The sequence below is a fragment of the Malurus melanocephalus genome, unplaced genomic scaffold (genome assembly GCF_030028575.1).
Source record: "Malurus melanocephalus ecotype Western Australia unplaced genomic scaffold, MMel_1.1 scaffold_320, whole genome shotgun sequence".
NCBI classification, from domain to species: domain Eukaryota; kingdom Metazoa; phylum Chordata; class Aves; order Passeriformes; family Maluridae; genus Malurus; species Malurus melanocephalus.
Window position 1 is genome coordinate 591,745 of NW_026623552.1, and position 25,488 is coordinate 617,232.

The 25,488-nt window shown below is 42.4% G+C and overlaps 1 protein-coding gene and 1 long non-coding RNA gene across 5 annotated transcripts in view; one reads left to right on the top strand and one right to left on the bottom strand.

Annotated features, from left to right (window-relative positions):
• The window catches only part of EVL (Enah/Vasp-like), a 143,524-nt gene that overhangs the window by 84,142 nt on the left and 33,894 nt on the right, over window positions 1-25,488 (top strand). The gene's annotated exons all lie outside the window — the stretch shown is intronic.
• On the bottom strand, window positions 16,232-24,996 carry LOC130580258 (uncharacterized). Its single transcript, XR_008966088.1, has 3 exons — window positions 24,234-24,996; window positions 22,870-22,929; window positions 16,232-16,962 (listed from the first exon to the last, which is right to left on the bottom strand). It is a non-coding gene; the product is annotated as an uncharacterized LOC130580258 (long non-coding RNA).

Genomic DNA, 25,488 nt, shown 5'->3' on the forward strand with positions numbered 1-25,488 from the left:
TATGAACATTTTTTTCCAGAGGTATTTCTCTTTAATATTATATTAGCTACACACTGATAATAGATTAGGATTCAGCCTTTTATATCATCATAAGTTTTCCCATTATTGCAGTGATCTCTGCATGCAAGTTGTCAGCAAAGGTATATAATGGATRTAAGGTATAAAATGTTCTTTCAGATCTGCTCTTCCAGGCTTCTATAGCCTGTAAGCTTTTGTGGGCATGAATTAATGTGAATAGGAACTCACAGAAACACACATATCCATATATCTTTTCAGGCATTGGCCACTGCCTGSATACTCCATCCATTCTGCTGCCTGCATTAGGGTCTGCTTTTTCATATGGAAAAATCATTAGGGAAAAAAGMATATTTTATTATATCTATGCATCCATGTATTAAAGCTGCCCATGTGCTTATGCAGATGGGTGGCAGCTTTAAGGGGTGCATTTGTATGCACAGAACTGCTCMCACACTAATAAAATGCTCAACTAAAACCACTGGGTTAAACAGAGGTTCCCTCTGGTACATTCACAGGGCAGCAGACCCTGTCTGCTGCTCCACAGYGTGGAATATGCTGTGTGCACTACTTGGCACGTGCTATTTCTAATGTTTAGCTTTTTCCTGTATTCCCCACTGAGACATTATYATGTTTGAGTACTGCTGATCCTCCCATAGTTGAATAGATTCTGGCTTCCATGGCTGCTTCTCCCTTCGTTCCACCACCCACTTCCATAAACTAAAATTAATCATGGTAGACTACAGCAGAAAATGTGAGACTGCATCRTATCTTCAGCAGACGTGGAGTCAGGCTACTGTTACATTTGGGAGAACAGMTAGTCTTGGCACAAAGTGATGGTGTGGGGTTTTGAATGGTGCATTAAGCTGAATTAGTTTTAAAGAAATGATAGCAGTCTGTGTTTTGGAGAGTTGGAAATAATTGTTAGGTAGTGCTTACTTTGAAATGACTGRGTCAGTTCAAATGAGCACACTGTTATGAACTAGTGAAGGGTGTTACTGCCCTGTTCCTCTTCTTCACAAGAAAAAGTGCAAAGCCCAAGAACAGCCACAAGTGCTGATCTGTCTGAACTGACTGCATGGGGCATGAGTGAAAACTAAACCAAGTGCTTTGTTAAATGCCAAAGGTTAAATGGGGTGAATCAGATCCTACAGCCAGCCTGTGTTAAACCTGGCTTATATGTCAAGATCTGTGCTGGGTTGGGTGACTTCCCAGGAGTGGGACGTCCCAAAGTTTGCAAAAGTTGGGAGCAAAGCCACAGTCTGAACTCTGTGGCAGGCTGTGTTTCTGCAGTGGTTGCACTCATACTTTTACCTATGGGGAGGGCTGGCCCCTTACACGTGTCCCAGATTCTCAGAGTGTGGTGGGAGTGTCTCCCAGCACACGTCCCCAGGATGGGCTAAAGCAAGCCCTGAAAAAGGTGTACACAGACATGGCTCATTCCTGTGCTTTGTAAGAATGCTTATGGTAATGTTAGGAGTAATCTGAAATGAGAAAAATGGGACTAAAATCAAAATAATATTACAAATATGTACCATCCTTCCTTTTTAGAGGTTGACAGTTGCCTCATGGAATTACAATTGTTTACCTGCTATCTTATTTATGTGCCTTATTACTTTGATTTCCTTGTACATCTCTTTAATGTGTTCTCCTTTACAAATCAGAGGTGAAGTGTTGGTCCTGAGCCAGCCTGCAAAATGAGAGTAAATKATAACACTGACTTGCTCATTGCCAATCTCCTGCTTACAGTGCTTTAATGGTGTCATTCAGTAGGACTATTAGTATGACAAAGAGCTTCCCATTTAATTGTTTCTCTTCCATGAGTGCCCACTTGTGAAGTCAGACCTTTTACCTGGAACAAGGTAGTGTGTCACTCGCTTGCTCTGTCATCTGCAGCCAGGTTTTACTGGGGGCAGAGCATAACCCCTTCCTGCCCCAGGAGGCTGTGGAAAAAGCATTTTGCACGGATCCTGCCCACAGGCTGTTTGACGTTTCATGTTTTTCAGGGCTTACATCCTCTTAGATTTACCCAGTGCGATGACTGGTGGCAGGGCAGCATGGTTATTGGAGCAGCACATAATGTGAGAGCATTAGTAAGCTAAAATGGGCAAGTTCTTCCCTGCCATCATTTTGTGGGAAAGCCAGTGGGGCCTGTAATGAAGTGAACTCTCTCTGCAGGGTTTAATGGAGCCTGTACACTCAGTGCTTCTCCCAGTGAGTGGTTACACTTCTCTGAGAGAGGGAATGAGACTGTTTTCTCCTCTTTCTTGTTCCCCAGATTTCTGGGGACAGGTAAAGGAATTGTTCATTTTTTTTCTTTCTTTATTTGCTCACTTCAGACACTGAGTCCTTGCTGGYTGCTGGCAGCACCTGCATGTTCCCCTGCTGCATAAGGGCTCGGCTTTGTGGCTTGACGTGACCAGCTCTGAGGGCATTTTGGGTTTCCATRGCTTAAAGACTTGATGCTTCTTGGAGAAGAATTAAGACTCTGATACGTGCTGCTGGTAAATGCTGCCCGTGACACAGTGAATAAAATGTATTATGAACTTCTGCTTTTCTTTTGATGTCTTTGCCCTGGGAACTCGGATAGTTATKGTTGACTTACAATGTATGAAAATTCTATTTCTAAATGTAAAGTGCTGAAAAGCTGAAAAGCCTCATGCAGAGGGCTCTATTGGAGAGTTAATCATAGTTAGAGGTCAGCTGCCTTGTCTGACTAAGGAGGGAGAAGTTGGAGGAAAGCTTGAAATAGTAGGAGAGAGGTTTGAAGAAAATTAATAGTGATTTATTTCTTTATTTATTCCTTGTAAGAAAGCCATTTTCTTGTTCTAAGTGTCTTAGAGACCACACGATACAGACAGAGGYCATGGAGGGTGCAGAGTTCAGCCCAGTGCGTTCAGCTTCACAGACCCAGCCTTACCTCTGCAAGGAGGACGTTTTGGTAGTCAGGATTGCTCCTCACTCCTGGTTAGAAGATCTGCTGCCTTTTCCACCACTGTGGATTATTTGACATGTATTTCTCCAACTCCCTTTTCCCATAAATTGGATTTTATTAATTTCTTGGGAGTTTGAGATCTTTTTCYGTTCCTTCAGTCACTCTGCTCTTATCCTTTTTCAGAAGTTATGACATTTCTGTATTGCTGGGAGGAARCTCCTTGAAAAATATCTGGAGAAATAAAAGAATAAAGCATTGATTCATCAAACAGCAGATAAACTAGCAGAATGTACCATACATTCTCGCTGCTCATTAGATGCCCTAAGTATTTCCAAGGTTTCTGTCAGTGAAGGATGCGTGTGAAGATTACAGTGCCCTGGATTTTATAGGAAAGTGTACAGGTTTTTTTTTTATATATTTTTCTGTTATATTCAGTTCATTTTCTTTCATTAACATTTTGCCAACTAGTCCTGCATCTCTCAGTTTTTCAGTGGCACTAAAATGTAACTTCTGGGAAACTCAGTCAGCTGAATTCAACTTCTACAAAGCAGTGCCTGTTTTTTATTTKATAATATTGCCCCAAGACTCCCCAGCACCACAGAGGACACAGTGTGGGAAGACAAAAGACTGCATCTTATTACAGCACTGCATAATACATAAAATACCTCATCAATAATGGAAGGGACCCACCACAGAACACAATGCCCACTTGAAACCAGCTGGTTCCAAAAGTGTGCTGGGGTAAAGAGATCTGTGCTCCATGCACRGTGCTTTGCCTGCTGCACTGTGTGCTGATGTGCCACACTGTCAGGTGTGTTGGTGCAGATTATAAAGTATTTAGATGGTGCATTCTGTACACATTTTACTTTAAGGGTGCTAATAACATTTAAAGGCATGTGTAACTTCAGATTGTATAGGTATTGCAGACCTGTAAGCATGCATTCTGCTGCAKGTCTTTGAACCAAGTCATTCCAGACATTGTTCCTATTTATGRTTTAGGCACAGAGAACTTGTAAAAAACAAACTTTTGTATTACACACTAATGTAAATATAATCCATGTGGCAAGACACATAGTGCCAGCCAAAATAGAAACCCACAGGCAATGGTTAATTGCGTGCATGTGAAAAATGAAAAAAAAACCTCTTGCTTCTCTAAAAAACAAAGTTTTCCCAGGGGAATRAATTTTTCTGACTKACATMTTTCAAAAACACCAAAGGTTTAGARAAATAAGTTTTGCAATGTTTCCAGCCACATGCCTACACCAATTTCAGTATTAACTTTAGTGACTCAGAAATGTTCTGCAGATAGGGGAGTTTCTGATCTAAATTGCTGTGCTTTGTAAGTCAATGAACAGGGAGGGAAAATTCAAATAAGATGATGAGTTTTTCCCTTTCATCTGCTGAATTGCTTTATCAGTGAAACYGTTCCAGAAAAGTCCACGTGACATACAGAATCTTACAGTATATTGCTTACTGTGGAAATAAATTCCTTTCTTTGCCAATTGGACAAGGATGAGCTGTTACCCAGAAAACTAGTGGGARTTTATTTTCTCAAAGCAGCCAGTGAAAGGCACACCCCAGGCAGTGCCCCACTGAGTGTTCAACAGGATCTGCCCAATCCTGTAGGAGCAGGAGTCCCTTGTGACCCCAGCTGTAAAACATCAGCTCAGCCACAGATCCACTCATCTCATCTAATTCCCAAAGCTTCTTCCTGTGCTGAGGGATAAGACAGTCCTCATACAAGCCCTCTGCACATCTTTCCAAAACAGCCAAATTTCTCCTGGAATAATTGGCACTTGCCATGCAAGCTTCCCCTGCCTGCCAAACCACTCAAGTGCCCTCTTCTCAGATTAACCTGGGTTTCCTAAATTGGRTATATGACATTTCACARAATCARAGAATATTCTGARYTGGAAGGGGCTCACAAGGAGCATCAAGTCTACCTCTGAAGTGAATGGAACCCAYAGCCCTGGCATTATTAGCACAAGGCTCTAACCAGCTTCTGGGAACATGGGTACACTTCCCATTAASTGAAACATGTTTAAAACCAAAACTGAAAGTTAGTCCAGCCAGGAGAAGCAGTGAGTAAAACTGGTTAATCTTCTGTATTAGCTTGGCTTCAGCTGAGTGGAGCACAGGAGGTGAATTAATTCATTTGTGAATATATAAACTGGGGTTACAGACTCCTTTCGGTGCTAGAACTGTAAATATCATTGCTAKTATTATTCTGTCAGGAAGTATCAAACTGTTATTTAATTATTCTGCTCTATAGAAGTAGGCATTTTTTCAATTCAGTTTTTCAGTCCCCCTGATGGTAGGGCTCCACAGCAGAAAGTTTTCCAGGGCCCTGGTGTGCTCTTGCAGTGTTATGCAAATACAAACCCATGACATGGGTGCATCTCAGCTGCTTTCCTGCAGGACGTCCAGAACAACAAAAGGTGCCTCTGTTTTCTGGAGAACATTACAAACCTAAAGGCTCTTGAGTCTGCTGCTGATGTTTTGTTTTTTTTTTCTGCACTGAATTTTTCTGCACTAAATGAAAATGACTTCAGGAAGGAAGCTGTGTGTGGGAAAAAAACTGTTGAGAGATTTAGCAGAGACTTGCACACGTTGACTTGTGCTAGCAAGATTCCCTTGCACCGTTGCCTTCAAACCGCTGTTTTTCTAAGGGTGGTGCAAACTGGCAAAGTTTCCAGACCTCAGTGACAGGTGATTCCATGTGGATTTTCACTACACTACAGTAAGTGGCAGAAGAATATATTAGCTTAAGAAAAAAATTACCAAAATTTAAGAGGTCCAGTAATTTACGTGCAAGCAGTGCAGGCCGGATTTTGGCCAGTGTTCATTTGGAGACCATTTATGGGATGTTTCCTTGTTAAATGTACCTCCCTATCTGGCAAGGGCTTAYTTTTTGGGGTTAGTCTGGGCTGTAWATGCATCCTGTCCTTTACCAGGCAATGGCTGTGAGTGGAGCTGCAGAAATGAGAAAGTGCCTTGCACCAGGAGATGCTGGGACTCAGAGGCAGCTCCATGTCATTCTCCCTCTTCCCTTTCCTCTCCTCTACCCAGGGATGTGGTAAGGAAGGAGTGCCTGCCCTGTGCTGGGCTCTGCCCTGCCCCTGCCCCTCTGCTCTCCACAGGCAGCCAGCAAAGGGCTGTGTTTACACCTGGTTGTGTTCCTTCCTCCTGAGGAACCCACAGTCTGTGCTTGGAGTTCACAGCTCTGAACAGTCTGAAGCATATGAAGGACAARTGGCTTTCTGTGATGAGAGCGGTGTTTTTCACTTTACATTTTCCAGTGCCAATCGTTGGCATGCTGAGTTTTAGTGCATTTTGTTCTGCTCACCAGTAACAGTCTATGGGACTTTTATTTATTGATTATCTGTTTCTTTCAGTGAATGAGAAATTGTTTCTTGGAAGAGATTTGTGTTTTTTCACAGACCCTCTTTAAGTTTTGTGTTCATTTTCTTTCATTCTTGAAGTGCTTCAATACTTCATGTCCTAGGGTGTTTTCTAAAATAACATGGTTTTATGTCAGAACATGAATTGCTTTTTTTAAGGCAGTTTGTCTTCTTTTTCAGCCCCTGTATGAGTTAGAGGTACTGTAATTCCATGCATAACAGTGCTGTGTTTACCTCTGTACCTACACTGGCACTCACCCTTCTCTTCAGATTGATTCACACTATTTCTAGAGCCAACTGTTGGTATAATTCATAATATATAATGTCATAGAATAAATTGAAAAGAACTTTCTGTTAATTTTTTTCTCACTAGAAGAAAAGAGGAGAAAGAATATTGAAAATAAGTGCGTTACTTTAAATACTGTAAGGGATGCCCTCGTTCTGAAACGAAAACAACAAAAAAAAACAGAATGACCATGCAGTGTGCTGCGGTGGCAGTTACACAGATCCAGATTTCCAGAGAGTGATAACTGTTGGTAGGATCTCCACATCTGAATCAGCCAAATCAGGCTGATTTTTACAATAGTCCTGTGCTTCTCCAAATGGTATTTATTTTTGGAAAAGTAAACTTCAGAAATTTACAAGGGATTGTACAGAAAGTGACACCTCCAACTTTTTACAGCACTAATAAATATCTTAATATACCTTATRCAGGAATGAGTGCTGTATTCATTCTGAATCATCGTGCAGGAATGACTCATTCTGATAATGATGTTGTCTAATATTAGTGCTCTAGCACCCTCTCCAATTACTTAATTYATAATGTTCACAGGTACCCTGTGCCAATTATTGGGTACTATCTGATTTTTTATCAGCAATTGACTTGAAAGGAGACACAAATGTGTAGGGATTAAGGTAGGTTTGGGTAATTATCATAGAACCATGCAGTGGTTTGGGTTGGAAGGGACCTTGAAGATCACCCAGTTCCATGGGCAGGGACAATTTCCACTCGATCAAATTGCTCAAAGCCCCATCCAGCCTGGCCTTGGTTGCTTTTTTTTTTTTTTTATTTAGTAGACTTTCTGTATTCCCAGCTAAGAGCCAGATGCTATTATAGTTTGTGTCACAGTCACTCTGATGCTCCCCTAGCTGTGATCCCACTCCTAACAAGTAATAATTGTGTGACCATGAWCTTCCTGTTAATGTGAGGAATATAAACATCCATAGAACAGGATTTGGTACCTGAGCTGAGGTGTCTGTGTGATCAAGGAACACTAACAGATGCCCTTGGTACAGTCAGTTACATACTAGGTGTCCTAAAGGCAAAATTCATCCAATTTTCCCTCTCTTTTTCAWCATTGACTGTAAATGATTGCTGTTAAAAACCCTTCTTTGGTTCCTGACATTTTTCTATGATCTTCTTCCAAACTTTTTAATTAATGAATTAATTATGGTGTAATTAAATAGTAACTACAATGATAATTAAACCCCTAGTTTAACAATAATAAATTAAGGACCTGAAAACTAATGTGCATAAGGTGTATTTTTAGTGATGGTCTGTGGATTTCCTTGGGACATAAGAGTTCCCATGAATACATACGTGTTGTGCATGTCCTTGTATGTGTTCACATGAGCAGTGCACATCAGATTATCACTTCTCTGGTTGCCTGAGCTCTGCAAACAGATGGGCTTTTCGCATGCAAATTTTCTTATTTTATACCAGAAGTGAATTTAGGAAGATATTCACACATACATAGATTGAAGCCAGGAACAAGTTGCTGGGCTAAGAGGATTTTTCACTGATAAAATTGGTACTATTTTGAATTTTGTTAAACTGTGCCACGGTTCACTGTGCAAACAGCACTCACTAAAAACGTGTTCCTGGTCCAAGCACGGTGTTYAGGAGCAGGAGACTGCACAGGGCCAGCCAGAGGTGCAGCTGAGTGCAGAGCACAGCTTTACAGCCCTCCCCGGCCCCAGGCTCAGCTGAGGGGAAAGTCCGCTTAATTCCAGCCCCGAGTGAATCGCCATATGCTGCTGCCAGCAAAGCATGTCGAGCAGCTTCTCCTGCTGCCTGCTAATCCCTGGGGAGCTCACACAAAGTCTATTAATGGCCTTCTTAGGTGACTCTCTGTGGTCATCCAGCATCTTATTTTTCACCAACTCCGGGACTCGAAAGCTCCGAGTTGTGTCGCCTCCTGCGTGCAGAATCTCAGACCCTTGTGGCAATGGCTTGGAATTTCTCCACTTAATTCTAATGAAGCAATACAGCTGAAAATGGGATTCATTTAACTGAACTTCAGCCATTTAAATGCTTAGCATCTAGTGTACAATAATTGTGCGGTTTCGTTTCCACTCCACGGAGCGAGGAGCACTCACCTGGAGGTGACRGGGATGGCTGTAGTCCTGTGCCACTGGCTGGTGGCCCAGAGAGCTGCACAGTCCCTGCCACACAGCRGGGAGCAACCTGCAAATGGGATAGAACAGAGCAGCATGGGGCTGGACTGCAGTTCAGGMAGGAAGTAATCTCCTAAGAGGTGATTTTAGCTCTCCAGGCATCCAGCCTTTGCCCTTGTACGTGCTCAGCTGAGGAGGGAACAGCGTGGTTCAGGTCCTGACTGCCTTTGAAATTCTACCCCACCTCTACAGACAAAAAAAAAAGCCAAACGCTGCCAAGCAATCACCGTCAATCAGATTTGCATGGATTGCTTTATCTATTGGTTTTGATTAGTATTCTGGAGATCTCTGTAGAAAACATGAATTTTAATTCCGCTTCCTCCAGTGCGGGTTTCCAGGGACTCCCTCTGGTGGCTACAGCAGCGCCTGGGAAGCTGTGTGAACAACAGTAGTGGAGGGGAGAGGTGGACTGAGGAGTATCTTGGCTTTTTTCACACCTTTAAAAATAAACTTGTGGTCGAAGTCTTTGAGGTTATCACCTTTTTCGGCTGCTTAAACTTGCTAAACGTGCATTGCTCTTTCTTGTGAAGAAATGGTGCMTTTCCTGCAGCATGGCAGAGTGAGAAGCACCACTGCAGGTACCYGTGTGCTGCTCTGGTGCTTTGCAGACAGGAGCAGGAGGAGGTTCAGAAGGTTGGATGTTGTCAGTAATCCATCTGAATATGGAYTGACCTGAAATTCAATGGATATCCCGTCTAAGGCATTTTAGATTATGGAGTACTTGCTTTTTTCTTTTTTTTTAGCTTGCCATTGGCAGCCGCAATAGAAATGACTCCGCACATTTGAGTCTGGGTCCCCAGGTTCCCCTGCATCATTTACAAATACGTGCATTGTAGTTTCACTTTTCAAGATGCTTTGCCAGCAGATCTTACAGGAGCCTTGCTAAATGCCAAAGAAAACACTCTGAATCAGCACAACAGCAGGGCATCTGAACTTGGACAAAAAGAGCCTTTCAGTGTCCTCTGGAGTCTGCCAAAGCACTAAGTGCTGGTGATGCCTAACAAGGGTGGCACATCTAATGCAAAGGCTGGCACAGTGCAGCAGGAGGGGCACCCTCCACCAGGGATGGAGCGATGGAGGGAGGCAGGGAGCCAAAGGCTCTGGAGATGCATGGAGTGGAGACAGAAGGCACCAAGAGAAAGCTTGGTTCTGGCAGAGTCAGCAGGAAAACTCCTGACTCAGACAAATGAGTGATTGACCCCCAGTTTGTGGAAGGAAGAGGGATTTGAAAAGTGTAACAAAGGTGAGGATCCAAAGGGAAGTGTCTCTTATTCTCCCTGCTGATTTGTTAATTTCTCATCTCTCTGACTTTTCTGATTGTTCTAAATATAAAATTTCAACTTAAGAGCTAAAGCTTGAAAATAGATATTTGGCTCCTCAGATGAGCTGGCACTGGATTCCTTTTTTTTTGCTCTGTGCTGTAACATTCCTATGAGCACAGAGTAACTGCTTTTTTTTTTTTTTTTTTTTTTTTTTTTTTTTTTTTTTTTTTTTTTTTTTTTTTTTTTTTTTTTTTTTTTTTGACTGTTATTGCAATGATTTTCTTATAGACAAGATTGCTCCTGGGTGGCTTTACATTATCTCATCACCCTGAGAGTGCACCCCCAAATCATCTCTTTTTGCTAATCAGAGTTTACTGCTGTGTCCAGAWATTGCCCAATGAGGGTTGTGCTGTATATACTTTGTGTCTTACATCGCATTATATTGCAGTTAGATCTATCAACACCGCCGTATTTTTAAATAATGATTTCCCTGACACTGCAAATGGTGCAGAACTTTGTAGGGGCAGAGAGCCACCAAACTGAGCTGCTGGAGCTGGGGGGCAGGAGCTTTGGTCAGCAAAGTGTAACACACAGGGAAGCTATTTTTGCAGTGAAGCTATTTTTGCAGCAGCACAGTGAGGAACCACTGCAAAAACCTCAACGTGCAGAGCTGTGTCCTCGGTCATGCTGTCAAGGTCAGTGTGTTGGGTCCATCAGTGCAAGCTGAGGGTGCAGGGCTGCACCAAAAGCTGCTTTGCAGGCAGGTTTTATCACACATTTCACTGCCATGGCTCACACTGTAGTCCCTCCAGCTTCTGAAGTTAAATTACAGATCAGACACACAAACTGGGCATTTCTTCTGGAGCATTCTTAAGGTGCCTCCAGCCTGAGAACTCATGGAGACGTCCACACCAAGGGTTTTAATGGAAACAAAATTTCTTGCCCCAGAAACATGTTACATTTGGTTGTGCTTTTTATTCTACTAAAACCAAAATGAAATTTTCAACCTTCCTGAGAAGGTGAAGGATGTATCTTTTGTTCTGAAATTACCTTTTGGTTCACTTTTTATTTTCAAATCCACATGATGTACATTACCATATTTGGTTATCTTGAAGGCAATGACAAAACCCCAGCTTTCTGCTTCAAAATACAGAGAAATTCAAGCTGAACATCCTTTTGTGTTTCCATTTTGAAGCTCAAATTCATGGCAAATTGCAAAACTGTAAAAAGACCCTTTTATTTTTAAAGATGAGAAGAAATGTGATATTTTTTAAAGGAAAGGAATATCTTTTAATAAGAAAAAAACCTCCATACATTTCTGTGCAAATTCAAAAATTGTTTTTAGACTAAATTTCTATATTAAACCCCAAAATTCTACCAAAATTTCAATTTTCATGGCTGCACTAGAAATGGTAATGCAGCAATGAGTCCTGGTCAGCASCATCTTGGATTTCACATTATTTTTATTACATTTATTTTTAGTGTCAAAATTCATTTACACCTAATGTGAGAACATTAGCTATTTAAACAAAACTGCAAAACATATTGTTGGCTTTCACACTACATAAATTAAACTGTATTTTCTCATATTACATGAGAAATAGATACAGTTGGGTATTTGAGTTTTTTTATCATACCACTTATTCTGGAAGTGTCTGCTGTGCTAATCAAGTGATTTTTGGGTTTCATTTTAATTGTTGTACAACACTGAGAAAGTGGTAATGTCTTCTGTACATATGTGCTTTAAAATTAGGTGGGTTTATTTATCCCAGTTTAACCTTGCTTGGAGATTTTGGAATGTTTTTCACTGGGCYTTCCTCACCACATTTCAGTCTCCTCACTGAGCTCAGTGCCTACAGAAGTTACAGTTAAATCTTAGTTTCTTTTGTTTTTTCAGCTGAAGYGTGGTTTTCCCCTCACACAAGTTCCCGTTGATATGAGAGCATTTAAGAATGAACTCTAGTCGTCTCTGGGGTTGCTGCCTCCCTGGCCCAAGCTGATTGGGGTTTGTCCTCTGCAATGGGTTTATCAGCAGGGGTGGTTACACAAGCAAGTTTAACTCAATCTTTTTTATTCCCTGTCAATAGTAGAATGGTCTTCCACTGCTTTTACTGAATCATGTTATCAAGGACCTATGTTCAAAAAAAACCAAACCCAAAATTTGGCCTGATGATAGGGGTGAAGCATGGTGTCTGTGCTGGCTTCTTYGTGTGCAGCATTAAAAAAAAAAWYMAAAAMMMAMMAMMAMMAAAAAAAAMCCCACCAAAAAAACAAATAAACACCACCTAGTTTATTTTTACAACATATACAGTTCTCCTGAAAGGAGATGCTTTGGGAGCCAATCAGGTGGTGCATTTTTATAGAACTCCATGAACAGGTCACGTAGGACACGGGATAAGAATTAAATCCCCCAAATCATAGGACTATGGCCAAACAATCTAATAGCAGGAATGCCTTGGCATGAAACTCTCTAGAGCAGGGCTAACAGCTGCACCTTGTGGGCTTGAAATGCCTTGCAGAGGGAAAGAAGCCCTTTGTCATGACACTGATTTTCATTAAAGTCTTTCATTAACTGACTTTCAGAAGTTATTGGCAGGGCTTTGTCTTGTCAGAATGGATCTTTTATTTTGGGGCAGTAGAGATGAAGGCACRTTTACAATGTGTAGAGAGAGTATTATGCAGGGATTTATGTTCATTTGCATGTCAGATTAAGGTTTTATGCCATTGCCTGTGTGAATTAAACACAGATAGCAGTTATGAGATTTTCTGATAGATCTCTATGCTGAATTGCAATGAAATTTTATATTATCAGATGGAAGTGCCCACTTCAATACATTAATATCCTTTCGTATTTGGAATGGATATAAAAATAGATATCACACCGTATATGTGCATTACCCACCATRTTTGCACAGATTTTTATTTCAAAGGAATTAAAGGTCATTCTGACTCCACAGGGAATTAAGTTTACAATTGGTAASACAAAGCAGAGATGCCTATTCTTTAATGTTACTGGTGCCCTCGGGGAATGGTGCTTCATCTCCTCAGTCTCAGGCAGCAGACAGTGTGGATCTGTGCCACACCCCATCACTGCTTCACCATCAGAGCTGTRCCGCAAAAAAGAAATAAAAACAGGTGATGAAGGGGAACATGACACAGAGACAGAAATTAAACCCAAGAAAGATGAGTGACACAAATGAAAACAACCAACTCACCAGCTGGGTGATGCCCAGTCAGTCCTGGAGCAGCAGCCCCTGGCCAATCTGCCCCCCTGGTTTTGTTGGTGAGTGTGACACTGGATGGTGTGGGCATCCCTAGGGTCAGCTGGGGTCAGCTGTGTCCCCTCCCAGCTCCTYGTGCACCCTCAGCCTGCCCACTGCTGGGGTGTGGTGAGAGGCTTTGTGACAGCTCTGCTCAGCAACAACTGAAACRTCCCCTMTTACCAACAAAAYTTCCTGCACAAATCCAAAATGCAGCCCCACACTAGCGACTGTGAAGAAAATTGACTCTATTGCAGCTGGAACCAGCACATCAGYCTGCTGCAAAGTCATCATCCACACCAGGGCTGCAAAAAATGTTGGGGAATTTCTTCCTGAAAATCTGCAGAACACCAACACAATATACGAACTTACACTAATTTTAGTCATAGAGTTTGGGTATGAAGGGACTTTGGGAGCAGCGATTGGCCCCTCCCAGTCCAACTCCCCCAATTTATGTACTGCCCACAACACTCTGTGCTGTGGAATATCCCTTTGGCCTGTCTGGATCAGCTGTCTGGGCCGTGCTCCCTCYCAGCTTCTTGTGCATATCCTCACTGGGAAAAACTGAGCACAAAAAAGCTGAAAAGTCCTTGACTTAGKGTAAGCACTGCTCAGCAACAGCCTAAACATCTGTGTTATCCACATTATTCTTGTACTGAATCCAAAACACAGCCCTGTGCCTACTGCTAGGGAGAAAATTATCCCAGCTGAAGCCAGGGCAGGGTCTCTTCCAGCCTCAGTGATGTTGTGATTCCGTGGCCTTTCCTCAGCTCAGTTTGCTCAAAGCACCATTGAACCCGACCTTGAACACTTCCAATGATGGGGCATCCACMGCTCCTCCAGGCAGTTCATTTCAGTATTAACTGAGAGCCCTGAGCTGCTGAGAGCCACAAGTGGTGCTTTGTAGGATTCAGACCCTCTCCTGCTCTGTGCCCTGTTCAGCCTCCTCTTCTCAGGAGATTTCTGAGGAAGCGTTTTGAGGGGGAAAAGCTATTTCAYGCAATRCTTSGGTAAGGAAAGAAAATTTCTGTGARGGAAGTGGATTTTCAGCTGTTGGACTTCTCAACGAGAAKAATTATTAAAATGTGGAAATAATGTTGAGCCAGAGGGTAATGGGATGTGCTGATGGTATGAAATKGGCTTCATGGTATTTCAGTGAGAGGTTAGCTTTCGCCACTGAAACGTGCTAGTTAGAACAGGAGATAAAATGCTCCCAATATCCCGAAATGTGAGTTCCTATAGGATTTATGAACACGGTCAGGGCTGTTTTGGTTCTGACTGATAGTAAGAGACTGTTGYGACCCTGCTACTTCATAACATCTCTGTTTAAAGTGTCAGTGTATCACTTCTTCGTAATATTGCGAGTCTGTTCCCCCACATTTCCTTGAGGTGTTATTCATGGCTGCCTTCACAATTTTTCATCTCAGCTAAGATGATTGATTAAGAATAGAACAACTGTCTGAAAAGTATTCCATGGCTCAATTCTTCCACTGAGTTGCTCTTGCCTGGTCTCCTAYCCTTGCTATATTTGATCTTGGGAGGAGGTGTGCTGCTGCCACAAGTATTTTGGAGAGGGATGTAGCAAGGGGGCCTTCACTGGATACTGAGGAAAAGTAACACTGAGCTGGTAAGCCCAAACATCCAGAGAAAAAAAACTTATCACAATTATTCTTCTCCAGTGCAGCCCAGCACACACCTGGAATTATGTATGTAAAAAAATTGCACAGAATCGTTCATGCCAAGATTGCAAAAGATGGCTTATTTTTAAAATTAATTTTAGGGGACAACCTTCAAATGCAAAYAAGTTTTGACAAAAGCTGTTCAGCAGGTGCCTTTGTATTTATGCRTTAGAATTGTGAATATTTATGAATTAGAATGGTGAAAAAAGCAAACCAGTTATTAAATACAAATAGTGCTTGTCTCTAACAATGTCTTTTAATAATACGTTRTGTTACTGCAGAAGGTGTGAATATTTAGTGCCCCTTATGTCTGGGTTTAAAAGGATTTTATTCCAAGTTTTTAATACTACATGTTACAATTTTGTCTCTGTTTGTGATGTGAACATGTATTACTTTGGCCCAAATGGTAAAAAGTAAAAACCTCCCCAGCTGGTGTCAGTGGCAGTGACACCAGCAGCCCATCCTGCTCTTCAGAGACATCTTCACACCTGGACCTCAGAATTGTTTTGCTGGAAGAGGTGAAGAGTTAATWAACCCTTCACATCTCACCAGCTGAGTAAGTATTGCTGCAAAGGATGCCTGACCTGAGCAAGAGGTTAAAAAAAACCCTTTATTTCTGATTTTGGTGTGGAGCTGCTGTGGAGCCCCACGCTCTTTGCTGCACCACTGTGCCCACTCCCTGTCTGAGATGGGCATTTTCTAACTTTCAATAGGCACAGCCCCTTGCAAACTGGCATTTAACATTGAAACTGAGAAATTTTATGTGTCACAATGGTATTTCAAGCTCTGCTTAGCACATCTTTGATTGCAGACAGGTGTGATTCACACCGTGGTGCCASGCAGATGAGTGACCTGGGCTGTGGGTAAAGCCATCTCCTGCCCCAGGCTCTGATCTGCCTGATCCCAGGATTTGTGGTCWTGGGGATTTTRGGTACCTTGTCCCTGTTACCACTGRTGTGAGCAGAGATGCAAACCAGMCTCAGGAGATGTGAAGTTTTGTGACAGATTTGAGATCTCACTCTTTCTCCAGAGTGTTCTTCATCCCACAGGGTGTCCCTGGTCACACTGGGATTCAGTGGGTTTGTGTTTAGGTGCCAGCTTTTCCCCAGCTTCTCATTTGGACACTGTGTCKGATTGCTTAAGTCAATGTCTCTGTTCACGTTGCCACTTGGGAAGCTTTTTATAAAACTTCTGAACCAGTCCAGCTGGCTCAGCTGCATCTTCTGGAAGGGATGATTTGGGCTGCCATCAGCCAAATTACTTACTGGAATTAAAAATCAYGTGAATAATGGTGTTTACAAGGCACTCAGCGTACCAAGCCCTGCCTTCATGGTCTGGGTTTTTYGGTGTCACTTTTTCAAACTAAAAATAACTGCATGTCGCCCTCCCCTGTTTATATCTTTAAAYTATTGTTATTTAAAATATAGTAATGATAACTATTAATTAGGCAGCTACATGGTTGCTAAAGCAGGTATCATTGCTTTTATTGGGAGGATTGAAAGAGGGGATCACAGAATGAGAGAACCACAGGGTAAAGTTGGAAGGGACCACAGTAGGATGGAATATTTGTACATCCAGGAGMAGTTAACTAATCTTAATTCTGAATTGTTGCACTGCAGCCAGAAATAAAATTTTTTTCATGTGTGAATTTCAGATGCTGTATGTTGTAACTCTTGCAGGTCTGAGTCTCTTTGATGGCCTCTGTGCAATGCACTGACCTTGTCCAGTCACCTCTGATTTACACATTTGGTGGAAGSCAAATCTGTTGATACTAACAGGTTTATAAAATGGGATCTATTCCAACTGAAGAGTGAGAGCAGGATGTGAGATGATCATAGCATGCAGGTTTTTCTTCTGAACGACCTGTGTTAAAGCTTCTTGCATGAGAGGCTTTCTCCACTTGCTAACTCAGCTGACCTCTCTGGTCACCTGCRCCTTTCTCTCGCAGCTGAGCTGTGTAAATAGAATCATAGAGCCATTAAAAAAAATAATTTCAGCACACAAGTAGGCAGACATATATTTTCGTTTATTTTCCAGTTGTAAAGTGTGCTATTTATGCTTATTTCTCTTTTACTTTTTCCCTGAGAAGATCCAGACACCAGGGATGATGTATTTCAACAAAGAGATTTGGTAGTGATTTGTTGTGCCTATTTAGAACACAGAGCTCTTTTGAGAACTGAGGATTTCTTTATTCTGTGATGCCATTTAAAGCAAACTTGATCACATCTGTGTAGAGTATTGGTTAAGTATGTGTCGGGTTTTACCGATGRAGTGACCAAGCTGCTGAGGGGATTAGCAAGAGGGTGGGGCACTTTTCTTACTTCTTTCATCYTTTGTTCCCTTGTTCACATTCCAGTAGGACAGAATTCCAGTTCAGGAGTGAGCAAGTGATGGCTGTGCAGCCATTTGGGAAGGACTGAGCAGCTCAGCACTTTGTGCTGCCTCAGGGAGTGAAAAGTGCTCCATGTCCTTCAAAACCTGTGTGCCCTTTATAGAGCCTGTGAGTGCTGGCTCTCTGTCTGCCCCTGGCTGCTCCAGAGTGTACATCCAAAAATCTGTCTCTCTTGGTCTCAGAAGAGAAATCAAAGTGCCTGCCCTCTGCATTGTCCTGATTTCTCATTGTTGTAATTGATTTATATTTAAAAAAAAATCTATTTGTTGTGGAAAACAAAAGCAAAGTACATGCTAGTCAGAAATGTATGCAGCTTGTCCAAATCAAACCTTTTCCATGAGTAAAGGACAGGTTTTGGTCYCCAGTCTTTCAGTTCAATCATCCTAAAAGCACTGCATGAAATACTAGATCTTTCAGAGAAAAAAAAAAAAMAAAACAAACAAAAAAACCCCCAACATTTAAATAGATTTATTATTCTGCCAAGATTTATTTGAATTAAAATTCACAATTGGAGGAGGGTTTGGGGGGGAAGGAAGGATAATTTCATTTGCTAAGTGATACTGCAAGATTCCTTGTGAACTGTAAAGTGCCTRAGGAAAAAAATTCCTGTTTTCATTTCATCCTTTTTTAGGACACTCAGAGATGGCAGGTGGAAAAAGTCTGGCAGAACACCTTGTGCATTGGCACAGAAGCRGCACAAAGTCATTCATATATCCATATTCTGAAAATTAATTATTTTCAGCTGTTACAGTGGGAACACAGTACAAGGATTCCTCTGGGTGTGCTGTTACAGCGCATCAGCTCTGTCTGTTCCCTGCAGTTCTGCCTATTCCCCAGCTGCTGGTGCTTGGCCATGACCAGTCCAGCTGTCAAAAGTGATGGTTTTGTGTTTGTGGTTAAACAGGAGCTTGCCAGCTTGTCCAGGTAGGATCCCAAGTGGCATTGCAGTATTGCAGTGCAGAAGAGCCAAGTGCTGRTATCAGGAGGTTGGAGAGGGCTCACTGAGCTGCCAATTTCTGTCCCAAGTTTCCTCAACCCCCAGGGCAGGAAGGAGACAAGCCTGGTCTCCAGCAGATCTGTACAGCACACTCCTGCAATGAGCTGTGCTGCTCAGGCCATGGCTGCATTATCACAGGTCAGAAATGGTTTATAGAAGTGTTTTATTGAGAGTGAAATTGTAGCCTCAGCAGCTGTGGGTGTTGCTGAGGAGAGTGTGATCTCTGACAGGGAGAGACCTTTGTCATAAGGGAACTTCTGATTCTGCCTTTCCTTGTTGTTTGGTATTTCTTGTCATTCCCATCTTCAAATGCACCTTTGTTTATTCTTGAGGATGTCAAGCTCCAGTAAGACAGCCCTGTGTTTATCCATCATGAARAAAGGCTGCCAGGAAGGATGCCCTTGAGAGAGAGTGAGTGCAGCCCCAGTTCCCATCTGCAGCGCCCAGGCGCTCTCTCCGRTGCAGCCCCTCACCCATCCCACTGTCTGTCTCTATTAGTGGCTCTGGCAGCTGAGACCCATGACTCATTCACCATTTTTCTCCTTACTTTCCCTCTGGCCATAGACCTGAGAAAAACATTTTCTGATTTTTTTTTTTTTTGCCTGTTTATCCTTTCAGAGCATGTCCAGATGTATTGACTCTTTCTCCTTTCATTGTCCCTGAGTCAGAGTCTTTCTCACGCACCCTCTCTGAAGCTCTTGGGGTGTTCAGGGCTGAGCTGCCTGGACTCCAGCAATGCCAGTGACACACCCAGGCAGGCTCCCAGACAGCCTAACTCAGTGGAGCATCATCACCTGCTAGATAAGGTGGTGGATGCCTGCTCCCTTGGCTGTCACCATTCCTGTGTCCCTTCCACGAGCAGGCACGTGCTTCCCTCAGCCTCAGTTCACCTTCCAGCAGGCAGCAATGTTACCCACAGCACATGCAAGGAGAGTGATGAAGGGCCAGAAGGTCCCTCTGCCTTTTCAGCCTGGCAGCTGCTCCCCAACTTCCCTTTATCCTGTCTGCCCTTTCTCTAATTTTCCAATGGTGGAATGACTTGAATAATCTGTCACCAGTATGGGCGAGAGGCTTGTTCTTTGTACCTGAACTTGTATTTTCAATTGTGAGTTTAAACTGGGAAAGAGTTCCAGGATTTGTCTGATGTATGACAGTATGCAAATTACCATGGTAACGGCCACATTTCATGTGCTCAGGGCATTTTCCTAAATTCTGCAAGAAGCTGTAGCTGTGTTTATTTATGCAGCTCAAAGTCAAGTTTCATTAGGCCACTGGCTGTTTCGGGTTTTCAGTATCTCTTTTCCTTTTCTTGCCACCATCCATTTTAGCTCTGCATTTTTCTTTTCCTTTCTAAATAAGAGCATTATTTTGAAGCCTTATCTGCATCAACCTCCCTTGTAATTACAAGAGAAATCACAGCTTAGAACAACTCTTCCTTGATGCAGAAAGAGTAGAGTAGCACTGGAGTTGTCATCATTTAGCTCACTTAACCTCACTTGGAAATTTTAAGTCTGCAGTGTCAAGGCCAAAGTTCCTGAGTTCTCACAGTCTCATGAAATTATTTATTACTGAATGAACATAAATCTTGGACTGTTTTGCTGTCATGTGTAGAACAGTGTTATGTCTTTTAGGGGCTTGGTGCTGTGGGAAATTTTAGTGCTAAGTCAGCATCCTTCTTCTGCTTTTTGGTTCCTTGTTTCATACAAGGTCATCTGATACAGCAGAGCTCAAATTCAGGCAAGCATTTAGGAGATTATTAAGTATATTTAGGTATTTAATGTGAATTATCTTTGAAATAACTACCTTAATTAAGATCTAGAAGCTGCTTAGTGAACTCCAGGCCATTAATAGAGAAGTCATTTTGCAATAAAAACCATGGTCAGATGGAGTTCCTTTATTTGCTCTCCATATGCTGTGGACACTGGTGATACCTGCTTCCTTCATTTCCCAGTGTCTTAAGGCAGAGTTATTTAGGGATCTCTGGAGAACATCTAGTCCAAGCACCTACTTAAAGCAAGGCTAAATTCAAAATTTGATCAGGTTGTTCAGGGCCTTGACCCAATGAGTTTTGAGAACCACCAGGGATGGAAACTTCTCCATGTGACCAAACCCCTTTTCTGGGCTGTGCCTTTCCCATCATGAACCAGTTGAATGTTGGCACCACAATGAGATTGATCCTCAGCCTTCCTTTCTCTGAGCCAAGCAAAATTACTCCCCTGGCCCCTTCCTCACRTGCCATCTGCAGCCTCCAGTCATCTTCATCATCCTCCAGGGGATCACAGGATCACAACCTGGGTTGGAAGGGACCACAAAGATCATCTTGTTCTGAACTCCCTGTCATGGGCAGGGACACCTTCCACTGCTCCAGGTCACTCAGGGCTCCATCCAGCCTGGCCTTAAACACTTCCATGGGCAGGGCATCAACAACTTCCCTGGGCAACCTGTTCCAGTGCCTCACCACCCTCAGAGTAAAGAATGTCTTCCTAACATCTAATCTGAGTCTGCCCTCCTTCATCTTTTACCCTTATCCTATCACTGCAAGCCCTTGTAAAAATTCACTCTCCATCTTTCTTGTGGGCTCTCTGTAGTACTGGAAGGTGCTACAAGGTCTCCCCAGCTCCTTCTCTTCTCTAAGTTGAACAACCCCAATTTTCTCAGCCTCACGGCCTCATCTGGGCTCACTCCAACAGCTCCATGTCTTTTGTGTGCTGACAGCTCCAGAGATGGACAAGKACTCCAGGTGGAACCTCACAAGAGCAGAGTAGAGGGGAAGAATCCCCTCCCTTGATCATGGCACTGTGTCAATAGTTTTCTTGCATGGCCCTGCTGAGTTAGGTAGGCATTCCCTAAGGAGATGAAACAAATGGCACTATTGCTCCATGAACAATAAAATTTTCTTTTCCTTTAGGCAGTGTTCTAAAGCTCCAAATCATCACTGTGCTTTCTGAGAGTATGGAGTGTGAAAGGCAAAAAGGCTGGTATCTTAATCTAAGAACAGCTGTGACACTGGGAAAACTGTATTTCCCAAAGAATCTGAAAAGAGCCTTCTCATTTTCCTGCTCACTGTCAGAGTGTTGATGATTATGTGTTGAAAGTACTGAATTTCACAGCATTGTGTGGTSCATGGATTACATGAAAACTGCAAACACATTTTGATGACAACAGTCCTAGGTTTTGTCCAGTTTCTCCTGAAGTCATTAGGAGGATTTCCATTTATTTTTCTTGAGGTTTTTGTGTGATGAGTGTCTGCCATTATTGTACTGACTTGAGGGTTATTTTTAATGTATTAATGGAGCTTTAGCTAAGAAATGTCAGATTTGTTTATTTCTTTCTGTCAGTGACATTTTATTTTCATTAATGATACATCTAAACAAGAGAAATAGAAAGGAGAGCAAATTGTGTTGCTAAACAAAAGTTGGTTTAGCTCCCAGGAATATGCCAACATGTCTGCAAAACTCCACCTAAATTCAGTAATTGAGCTTATCTCCTCAAACATAGGATATTATTAGTAGCAAAGCATTTCATTAGCTGTCTTTTGCCTTACAGCTGAAAGCCAAACGCCTCCTCTGGCATTTCCCAAGAAGTCTGGCTGTAGTTCTCAGAGCAACACTTTTAAGATTGCGTGTGACTGAATAAGATTTTGCTGCAGGAAGTTTTATGATAAACTGAATCATATCATTATTATTACCAGCCTAAAAAAGCACCTTTTAAAAAAGTTCCTAAGGCAAAATTATGCTGATCTGGCTTTGCTCATGAAAAAAAAGGGTCTAGAAAATGGCCCAAGAAGGTGCAAGTGTAATATAAACCTTCAGGACATTTTAAATTATCCAATGTCCATTGTCCTGCCCCTGCACAGCTAATGAGTGAAAGTGGGGCTTAAGAAAAGGGTCTTGAGCAGCACTCTCCAGATATTAGAAAAATTCCAGGTAAAAATAAAGCTGAACAGCAAGGAGGACATGTGGTGGAGCTGATATAGGAGGTGCTGACTTGAGCACACCTCGGGAATGTGCTCGTGGCTCCTTGTAATGCCAGGAGGGGCAGCGTGCTGGAATCTCTGACAGAGCTCAGCACTTTGCAGAATTGGGTCCGCCTGCCACGTGAAGCGTGTCATCYCAAACCAGGAAACCACAGGACTATTAAATAAAATGTCTTAACCACTGCCTTCTTCCATGAGATGAAAACAAGGATGGTGATAGAGACAGCAATTTGCTCTGGTTGCAAAAGCACACAGCCAGTCCTAGTGGGAAGGCTCCCACTACCACCAAGACTGGTTTTGTTTTTGCGGAGCCATCCCTGGTGTATTTTGTGTGTTTGTCTCACAGATCAAGGCTGAGGACGCCACAAGGCTCGGGGTTGGCAGTTCTCCTCCTCCTCCCCTATGGCTGATGGGAGATCTCGGCTGATGGGAGTAGGGCTGGAGGGTGTCCCTGCCTTGCTAAAGGACTCCCTTTATTAGGGSATGGAGACTTACCTGCCTAGATTATGATCTGTCTAGGACAGGGAGCAACTCCATTCATGCATTTGTCAGTACCTGGCAAACAGCATCAAAAAATAACATCMAGGCAATAATTACAGTAGCCCACAAGTAAAATTAATACAGATAAAAATATTTATTTTCATAGTATTTTCTTATAAATTAGCTAATATGTATTAACCCTACATACCCATATATATCCATATATAGTAGTAAACTGCTTTTATTCAGTAGCATGATAACAGTACCTGTAGGAGAAAATATGAAAACTGGAATTCATTAGGGAAACATTTTGCACTGCAATTAGATGTGATGCTGCTGAACGTGGGGTTTCAATTTGTTTAATTCACGTTGATGTGCAGACAAGGCTGCAGAACAAGAAAAATYCAAGCATGTATTTAGTATTAGCTACTTTGCTTGTTCATACACACTTTAGCTAAAACCTTGGTGCCATATGATTTCAGATTTTTTCCGTGTGTCCCTAATCAAATATTCATGGTTGTATTCACACTTACAGGAAGGATTCTGAAGTCTACCTTGAAGTAAACACAGGGAATGCAGCATATGTTCAGTCCAAACTTCGTTCCTGCCCATGCACAAATGAGCTCTAGCAACAGCTACAACCAGTTACATGTGTGAAAATCAGACAGATGCTTCTTAGGCACAACATTAGCAATGTGAACCTATTGGACTTTCTAGGAGGCACAGAACACTATGAACATGTGCAGTTCTCATTTCCCATTTCAGCTAGGGAATGGGAAAATATATTTACCCAAGAGGACAGATCCACACAGAAAACATCATCTTCTAGATCCAATTTAGCAGGAAATTATGTCCATTGGGTCCAGAGGAGTAACATTTGAGTTCCAGCTGAGTGGCTGGGCTTCAACAAAGCTTTCACTCTTTGTTTCTCTTTGGGGAAGCAGTGCAAAAGCAACTATCTTAAGATATACTACAAACATTTAATTCTGTTTATTTCATTATTAAGGAGTAGTAAATATCACTAATAGTAACTTTCACATTAATAAAACTAAAATTTTATTAATACATGATTAGGATTTTTTTGTCAGTGGAATAGAAAAAATATAATTTGGTGTACATCCAAGCAACTTCAAAAAGTATCAGTGTTTGAACCTAAGTAATTTCCAAAAAAAAACTTTATAACATCTGTCAAAGTTATTTAGCTCCCTAACTTTGCCTKTGTTGAGCACTTAAGTCTTACTCATACAATCATTTTCATGTTTGGCACTATGTTCCTATATAGGTTGCTACTGTAAAAAGAAATCAATTTGCTGGTGCTGTTTATTATTTATGTAGCACCCTAAGTAGAAAGAAAGAAAACTGACAAGATCCAACCTTACCTTCATTTTAATTCCTTGGGAAGGATGTTTCATGATTTTTCCCCTCTTTGAAGTACTAGGTCTCTGAAATCTCTTTTTAATGATTCAGATGAAAAATAAATATGTGGAGGAAGCAGTCAGTGTGCAGAATTCGAAGAACAGAGACATTTTGAGGCCGTGCCATGCAGGGGGATGGGAGCAGCATCTCGGTGTGGGCGGCTGTGTATGCCGGGTCCTGAGCTCCGGCTGGCTCTGGTTCAGCAGCGGGGCAGGAGCTGCTCTCATCGTCAGTGAACCAGCTGYTGTGGCAGATGATCGTGCTGAATTTCAGGTCATTTGATAACTAGGGCAGGCAGCCGTGCTTTGCAGTTCAGCTTGGGTGACACGTAGGCTGAGAACTCCATCAGCGCCATGCAGGATTGCTCACGTTTCTCGGGTGCTCAGGTGGGCTTTTTCTGGGGGCAGAGATGGGTTGTTCAGCCAGGTCCCATCCTTGGCAGCCAGACAGCAAGCTCTGTCTCCTGTTTGTCCCTTCTGCATGCAGGAGAAGTGTGGGACATTGCTCATTTTTCAGCTTTATGATGAATGACATTCCGAGTGTAAGAACATTCTGGTTCTTATTTAGGCTCTTACTTAATTCTGCTGGTAGAATCTGCTTCGTTATCAACGTGAATTGTGGTGCTGACTTCCAGACTTGCAAAGAAAAGCTTATAGGCATATCAGGGAACAGCAAGGAAAGCTTCCCAAATCCTTTGGTGGCTTGGCAATACCTGAGAGCAGACTTACAGGGAAGGGGGAGCCCTGAGAGGAGCCACAGAGAGGAGCAGTCCAACCCTGCTCCTTTGTCAAGCTCCTGGAAAGGGAAGTGGCAAGGCTTGCTCAGGGCCAGGGGAAGGATTAATGTAACATTCTGGGGAAAGCAGCTGGGAATATCACGGTAATTTTCTCAGCTTGGCAAGCTTTTAAGCTTTAATGGATTCCCAGAAGGGTCAGGCAGGTCTTTGGTGTAAAGGCACCAATAAGCAGTGATGCTGGATTCCTAGAATTTCAGAGTCAAAAGAGATCATTAAAGCCATCCACTGTAACTCCCATCCACTGTAACTCCCATCCACTCTGGGTTCAAACCTTTGGCATTCTGACCACAAATTCTTTACTGAGTGAAAGCATATTTCAGAAAGCCACTGCCTTGATTTAACAACTTCATGTGATAGACAATCTACCACTTCCCCAGGTAAGTTGCCCCAACTGGCCCATTACCATAGCTGATAAATAAAAT